Source organism: Eurosta solidaginis, chromosome 3, assembly GCF_040869045.1.
Source record: "Eurosta solidaginis isolate ZX-2024a chromosome 3, ASM4086904v1, whole genome shotgun sequence".
In the NCBI taxonomy this organism is placed as follows: Eukaryota; Metazoa; Arthropoda; class Insecta; order Diptera; family Tephritidae; genus Eurosta; species Eurosta solidaginis.
Window position 1 is genome coordinate 86718216 of NC_090321.1, and position 8427 is coordinate 86726642.

General features: G+C 43.8%; 1 long non-coding RNA gene across 1 annotated transcript; it reads right to left on the reverse strand.

Annotated features, from left to right (window-relative positions):
* Positions 1-296: 296 nt before the first annotated feature.
* LOC137244099 (uncharacterized) lies at positions 297-7900 on the reverse strand. The gene is made up of 3 exons (XR_010950795.1): positions 7347-7900; positions 7060-7282; positions 297-3231 (listed from the first exon to the last, which is right to left on the reverse strand). It is a non-coding gene; the product is annotated as an uncharacterized lncRNA (long non-coding RNA).
* Positions 7901-8427: the final 527 nt, after the last annotated feature.

Sequence of the window (8427 nt, forward strand, 5' to 3'; positions counted from 1 at the left end):
AGTGATACCAACCAAAGGGGTGAGTGTTTGCTACAATATATAGCCAGAAATGATTTTAAGCATATACAACGTCGGGAGTAAACCGACGTTTGTTACGAGAGCTAGGGCAGAAGTCCTTGATATAACGCTCGGCAACAACCTAACTGAGAATATGATCGCGAAATGGAGGGTCTCAGAAGAACCCTCCCTTTCCGACCACAGAATCATAAGGTTTGAGCTGGGCGCTGTATCGGGGCAAACCAACCCTAGAAGAAATCCCAGGAAAACAGACTGGGACAGCTACAAAAATACCGAGTTAGAGAGCAGGGTGGAAAGGGCAAATCAAATAATTATAGATGCCTATTACTCCAGTTGCCGTGTCTCCTTGATTAAGGGTAAGAAGGCAACCCCCTGGTGGTCTTATGACCTGACGTTGCTAAGGAGAAAAGTCAGGAAACTCTTTAACGAGGCAAGGAGAACCGGCAACTGGGAGGAATACACCCAGAATCTAACTAAGTACAATAAGTAGATAAGAAAAGCAAAAAGGGAAAGTTTTAGAAATTTCTGTGAGGGAATTTCCAGCACGCCTGCAGCGGCAAGGCTACACAGGGCCCTAGCCAAAGAGCAGAGACAGACAAACCTAGCAATTAAGCTCCCAGACGGTACCTATACCGAAACGGTGGAAGAGCGAGCAAAGGCCTTGCTACAAGCGCATTTTCCTGAGGCCTCCCCGCAAGTACCGGAACCTGTATTTCCCAGAGTTAGACCAACCCCATCGGACTGGCAACTAGCCAACTCCCTCTTTTGTGAGGCCAGAGTCAGATGGGCAGTGGAATCTTTTGAGAAATACAAATCTCCGGGGGTGGATGGCATCTACCCGGCGCTAATGCAGCAAGGGACACAGATCATCCCACATCTCGCCAGGATCATGAGAGATAGCCTGGCACTGGGATATATACCCACGATGTGGAGAAGAGCAAGAGTAGTATTCATACCAAAAGTAGGTAAAAAGGACTATTCACAAGCAAAGTCCTTCAGACCAATAAGTCTAACCTCCTTTGTCTTGAAGGCAATGGAAAAGATAATAGACCAAGAAATCAGGTCGAACGTCCTAAAGAGCTGGCCCCTACATTATAGCCAGCATGCCTACAGAGCGGGTAGGTCCACGGACACAGCTCTGTACCAGTTAACATCTGAAATACGGAGGGCGTTCGAAACAGGGGAAACAGTGCTTTGCGCTTTCCTTGATATTGAGGGTGCCTTTGACAACACATCTCACGAAAGCGTAAACATATCACTGCAGAGAAGAGGAGTTCAGGTGCCAATCCAGAAATGGATTGACAATCTACTCCGCACAAGAATCGCTGAAGCTCAAGTAGGCAGCAGCGCAGTTAAGGTTATTACAACGAGGGGGTGCCCCCAGGGAGGTGTCCTGTCACCCCTTTTGTGGAGCCTAGTAGTGGATGAACTCCTGCAAAAGCTATCAGACAATGGCATAAGATGCCAAGGATATGCTGACGACATCGTCATAATTGCAAGGGGTAAATTCGAGAGTACGCTCTGTGACATAGTACAAAGAGCATTGAACATTACAAGGGAATGGTGCGCCAATGTGGGTCTTAACATCAACCCATCTAAGACAACCATCATCCCCTTCACCAGAAAAAGGGTTCTACCAGCCCTGAGAGCAATAACAATAGATGGCGTGGAACTAGAATATGGAACCGCAGTGAAGTACTTGGGGATCACTTTTGACACCAAGCTCTTGTGGAAACAACACTTCGACTCCATGAAGACTAGAGCCACGAGGTCCATCATGGTATGCAAACGTCTAGCAGGCAAATCATGGGGCTGCAGCCCACACGTGCTAAGATGGATGTATACCATGATAGTAAAACCTGGGCATCGAGAACAACTCGGGCGACGACGAGGCAAGCGCTGTCAAAACTTCAGCGACTGGCATGTGTGTGCATCACGGGAGCCATGCGCACATGCCCCACAACAGCGCTGGAAGCTATCCTCGATCTAACCCCGCTGCATATATCGATAGAGCAGTCAGCCAAGCGAGCCCTCCTTAATATCGTCAAGGAGGGCTCGGGCAAAGGTAAAGCCATATCGTCCCGGAACATGGAGGAATTGAGAGAGAAGATCCCAATCTCTCAACTCCCGAGGGATGACATCCTCGGGCAGATAGTATATGAGAAAAGATATAAAGTAGAACTGGGAGACAAGGGTACGTGGGAAGAAAACAGAATTGAGAGCATTCGGCAGCTAAACAGTATAGTATGGTATACCGATGGCTCGAAGACCCCAGAGGGGATTGGATCTGGAGTCGTTGGACCCAGAGCCAGGATATCAATACCCCTGGGAGCATACCCGAGCATTTTTCAAGCGGAGGTATTCGCCATAAGCCAGTGCGCGGACCTGAACCTTCAGCGGAAATATTCCAATGAGAAAATTGCCATACTCAGTGACAGCCAGGCCGCCCTTAAGGCCATCTCGGCATTTGAAATAAAATCAGCACTAGTCCTTGAGTGCGTGGAAAAGCTGAATCAACTAGGAGCACACAATGAACTACTGCTGGCCTGGGTCCCTGGCCAGAGGGGAGTCGAGGGAAACGAGCAGGCGGACAGCCTGGCCAGAGTAGCAGCAAAGATACGACATATTGGTCCTGAGCCATTCCTGCCAGTAGGCCCACAGGAAATTAGGGGGCATCTATTAGCAGAAAAGGAAAAGAGGGAAGAACACTGGCGTAATATGCCAGGCCTGAGACAATCTAAGCTACTGTTAGGGGGTGATCGATCAGCTTAGACGCAGAGCTAAGTTTATGGGCTCACCATGGCCAGAGCATTCTCACATCAAATCCCTCAAGCCAGGTGAACTGCTAGGGTTCATCAGTGATGTCGGCTTGGATGAGGTGTTGTGAAGCAGATGAGGGCACAATAGACCAATGGTCGCAGTGTGATCCTCAATTAATTATCTATCTATCTATCAGTTTGCATAGATATGAGTGTTGTAGATATAATACCGGAATATATGCAGCCCCATTTCGTGCTATCAAAGTCGATTTGCAGGTGATGTTGAGCCTTTGAACTTGACCCTTTCCCATAATATGCGTGGTAGGGCCTTATATGTGATACTAAAAAGGCCGAGGGACAGTTGTCGCAGTTTTCTTGTAGTTTGAGCAAATGCACGTTCTTCTTACAGCCACAGCTGGAATATTGCTATGCCCACATCGTCAAATCGAATTACCTAGAATGAAAAAGAAACGAATATCAGTAAGGATAGATAATAAGTTTTTAATATAACCGGAAGTGCTTAATAAATACAAGATACTCAAGGGGATTTCAGATAACCAGAATCAGGACCTGTAAAGTAAATTCAAGTGAACATCCACCATGCCAAGGCATCTTCCGGTAGCGGGGGTACCCGAAGATTATAACAAGGGATAATTGATAGATGTTGGGGTAATAGATAGTAAATTAGGCGTGCTACAAAAACAAAAACGAATAAATGCAGATGACTGTTTAATCCATTATGCGAAGTTCTTTGAATGGATGTGCAAATTGAAACGGGCAAAGTACTGCTAAAACTGCTTGCCCCGAGTAACCCGGGAACGAATTGATATGACTACGTCTATTCTTCTTTAGCAGCAGTGCCGAGCACCAATTCCCTTTTGGACAGGAAAGTAAACGTTTGGTTGTCTGCAAGTTTATCATATGCCAGTACAGAACATACTCGTTTGCTGGATCTGAGCAGTACATCTAATTTTCCCAGATTTTCTGGGCTCAGCGAGGGTATTCTCCTGAATGGTGCATGTGTACCCTGCTGCCTTGCCTGGCCGCTCACCCAACAACACCAGACACGACGGAACTTGCCTTGCGACACCCAAAGTGCACTCACGCTTCTCATGGCTACAGCGGGTTAGTGGGCTTAGAGTATACCCGTGGTAGCTATGCCTGTCGTAAGAGGCGACTAAAATACCAAATTAATTCAAGGGGTTTTGTAGCGCAATCCTTTCAATGGGTTGCCAGCGCAATATATAGCATCTCCAACCCAACTGCCAACGTCACCTACCCGTGGCGAATCCTGTTTCTTTAACAGCCTAGGCTCTGGCGAACTTATGTTCCTTATGGATCTACATTTGAAGGCGCTTAGATAGCTGACATCGCTTACTTAACCGGTAGATTCTAAAGTAAAAACCAAAACACAAAATTTAGGTTAGGTTGAAGTGGCCGGTTCATGGGGATCTCACATAGACTGAATGAGTCCGTAGTGTTACCAGAAGTTTGTTTTAACGACCAAGCTGAAAACCCTATCAAGAACCAGGACCTATGTTATAAAAAACTCCGTCCTCTTGACAAATACTAGAAGCTTCCTAGGACTTAAGCCACTTGCTGCTTCTAGATCTGACAGCTTTATCACTCCTAATAACTGGAGCCTTAGCCTGGCAAGTGCAGGGCACGATATTTCTCAGGGGGCCCGCGATTTAGAGGTACTAAGACATTTTTTTTAATTCAGGAGAGTCTTTAGTTGTTCCATTTGGAAATTTTAAGCCGAATTTCAAAAGCAACGAATATTGATAATGATTTTTTACCTGGTCCCTCGAACAGTGAGGAGACAATAAAAACATCAAACAAAAATATATGTTTACATGAATCCGAAATCGTAAAGTTTTCGTGGTAAAACTGATGAAGGTTCGTCTTCAAAAAGCCTTCCAACAATACCACCAACTCTGTATCAAAGTCTAGATTATTTAAACGACTTCGATATCGGTACCGTGAATAATGAGTTTTTGCGATCTGAAGAAGTTAACGAAATAATTCGTCGAGGTCAGCAAAAGTGCCCTGTTATTTTTCCACGTGATTGCCATGACGAGGCATTTCCTACCTCGTTGTTAAACAGAATCTTGCCAAATGGAGAGAAAGTGGAGCGCCACTGGTTGGTGTGGAGTGCCAGTAGCAATGCTTTTTATTGCCTACCATGTCGTCTGTTAAGCACCAATACTTTAAATCGACCTAAAATTTGTTGTCCTGGCGAATATTCGAAATTCCAGGTATGGAAGAAGCTATACGCTAAACTGCCATCACACGAAAATACTGAAGATCACATTAAATGTTATATTCAATGGCGATCTTTACAAAACCTAATTCGAAAGGAGGCTACAATTGATACACTTATCAATGAACAGCTAATCACTGAAACTCAAAAGTGTAAAGAAATTTTATATAGAATTTTGGACACTATTTTTTTTCAAAAAGCGAAAGGATGGACATTTTTTGGGCATCTAAGATCTCATAAGCCATTATGATCCGATACTTAGAGATCATTTGGAGAAAGTTAGGATGTCACAATAGCAGCACAAACGTTTACAAGTTCACTATCTTTCCCCAGACATTCAGACCGAGTTTATAGAAATTTGTGCAAAGCATGTGAGGGAAACTATATTAGATCAAGGCAAGAAAGCTAAGTATTTTGCTATTATCGTTGATGCTATGCTTGATGCTAGTCACGATGACTACATTCATTTTGCGCTCACTCCATTTCAATTCGAAAGCAACAAATTTTCAATTCCAGAACAGATTTTGGCTTTCGTGAATTGTAACCAAAAAACTGCTCAGAAAATCGCTGATCTAATTTGCCATACATGATTGAAGATTGTCGTGCACAAGGGTACGATAACGGCGCCAATATGAAAGGAGCTTACAACGGAGCACTACGTCACATTCTCGACAAAAACTCGAATGCTGATTACTCGCTTTGTGCAACCCGCAGCTGTGATAGCGTTTTCTTTTCTGGATAAAGTGTTACGCCAGCATTGTTGTTCTATTCTAAAAACAGGCAGCGCCTTTACGGGGTATTTCGTTCTTTTGTGAAAATTCTTGCCTGCTCGCAACGCAAAAGCATTACACTTTTACCCTGTATAAGATGGCGGTGTGGCAGTGCAACTTTGTGAAACTCTCAATTCGCCCTTAAGTTCCACATATACTCTGTTAATATGAGTGAATTTGGTGAGTTGAAATGTTCTTTGTATGCACTATAAATGTTGACCATTGTCTGGGGTAGGAATAACTCTATTGTTGTTGTTGTTGTTGTAGCGATAAGGTTGCTCCCCGAAGGCTTTGAGGAGTATTATCGATGTGATGGTCCTTTGCCGGATACAGATCCGGTACACTCCGGTACCACAGCACCATTAAGGTGCTAGCCCGACCATCTCGGGAACGATTTATGTGACCACATTAACCATCCCCTCCCTCCCCATCCCAAGTTCCATGAGGAGCTTGGGGTCGCCAGAGCCTGGTCTGTTAGTGAAACAGGATTCGCCGCGGATAGGTGAGGTGGACAATTAGGTTTGGGGAAGCTATATATTGCGCTGGCAACCTGCAGGGTTGCGCTACACAGCCCCTGGAATCTGATATTTTAGTCCCCTCTTACGCATACGACAGGCATTCCTACCGCGGGTATATTCTGACCCCCTAACCCGATGGGGTAGAGTATTACCATTCACTTAGGCAACAATTTATTTCAGAAAAGAAAACGCTATTAATTTATGTGGTGTTGATGCTGCAGAATGTTGTACGGCTGCAATTGTTTTCTTCGGCACCAATGGGAAACAATTTTAAACGAATGCAAAACAGTTGCTATTCAATTGAACATCTCGCCAAAGTTTCCGGACATTCGAAAGAGAAAACCCAAAAGGCGTTCTGAAGATAATTTAAATGAGATGATTACGGATGATTCAGAGTCTGATTTCAAAAACAATACATTCTTGGTGATCGTTGATTCGGTAATCACTGGCATTACTGAACGATTTGCAGCTATGAGAAATTTGAACGAAAAGTTTTCCTTTTTGTGGCAATTTAAGACATGGATGAAACTACGGTTCGGGCGAGCGCAGCAAAATTTGTCGAAAAATACAAGTCGGATATTTCTCAAAGCTTAGAATGTGAAATAGTTCACTTGAAACACATTTACGAAGCAAATTTTGATAAAGGTCTGTCACCATTGGAATTGCTAAATGCCGTCTATTTTCAAAATATGTATACAATTTTCCCCCAACTTTTGTATTGTTTTACGTACCTTTTGCACTTTACCTGTCACTGTATCTAGTGCAGAACGTTCCTTCAGCGTCCTTTCAAGAATGAAAGACTTTCATAGATCGTGTTCATCTAAAGATCGAGTTTTAGGACTTGCCACGCTTTGTGTTGCATCCGTTTTGGCAAGACAGTTAAATTTTGATACTATTATAAAAAATTTTGCAGCGAAAAAAGCAAGTAAAGCCACTCTTTGATATCCGAACATTCTATATTGAATAATTAAAATTTATAATCATCATTAAATTTATCAGAAATGTATGAAAATGTTACCAAATAACTAGACAAGATTATTTGAAATAATATGTGGCTGTTAAAAGAGAATTTTATTTCTACGTTACAATAAAATAAAACAAATAGTAAATATTCTGTGTTAATTTTATTGTCAGCTCTTAGCCAAAAATCATTTAGTTGATGTGGCAAAAATTTTTTTTGATGTAATCCATCAATAATGATTTATGAATGAAACGTCATTAATTCACGTTAATCAAATGTATTAGTGGATTTTTTATAGGGGGCCCGTAAATTTTTTTAGTCCCGGGCCCGGATTTTCTCTCTACGGCCCTGGTTCGAAGACGCCAGAGGGGATTGAAGCCAGAGTCTCCGGACCCAGAGCCAAAATATCAGTACCTCTAAAAGCACATACGAGCAGCTTTCAAGCGGAAGTATTCGCCATATGTTGGTGCGCTAAGCTGAACCTTCAGCGCTGATACTCCAATGAAACAATTGCCATACTCAGTCAGACAGTCAGGCCCTACTAAAGGCAATTGTGGCGTTCGAAATAAAGTCAGCACTGGTCCTTGGGTGCACAACGTAGTACTGTTGCACTGGGTCCCAGGCCACAGGGGAGTACAGGCTAATGAGCAGGCGGACTCAGTGTTTAATTTGTTGCGTCCCTCCCACAAATTATCATTCTCCCAGCAGATCCATGCAGCGGGTCTGCGCCGCACTCTCCTCCTCCGGGAAGGTATCGAACCCAATCCGTGTCCTCCTGACCCCGGTCATGAGAAATGGTTTTGCTGCGTTTGCCGGAAAAGAATCTTTTTAGGACGGTCATACTCTTGTCAGTGTGTCACGTGCAAGGGATGGTTGCACCGGACAGGTTGCTCTGGGCTTGATCCCAAAACCCGACGTCCTCGTAACTTTTACAAATCTTTTGTGGCTTCTTGTTGTTCACACCCTCATTACATTATGAGAAAATACGGCACCTGAGAACACAGCCGTATGAAGCTGAAAAACACAAGCAGGTCCTGAGTGAACTCCACAAACAGGCGTCGGACCTCTATGCCAGGAATTGCCCGGTGAATCCTGTACTCAAAGAAAAAAACTAGCATAGTAGGAACGCACTCTCCCT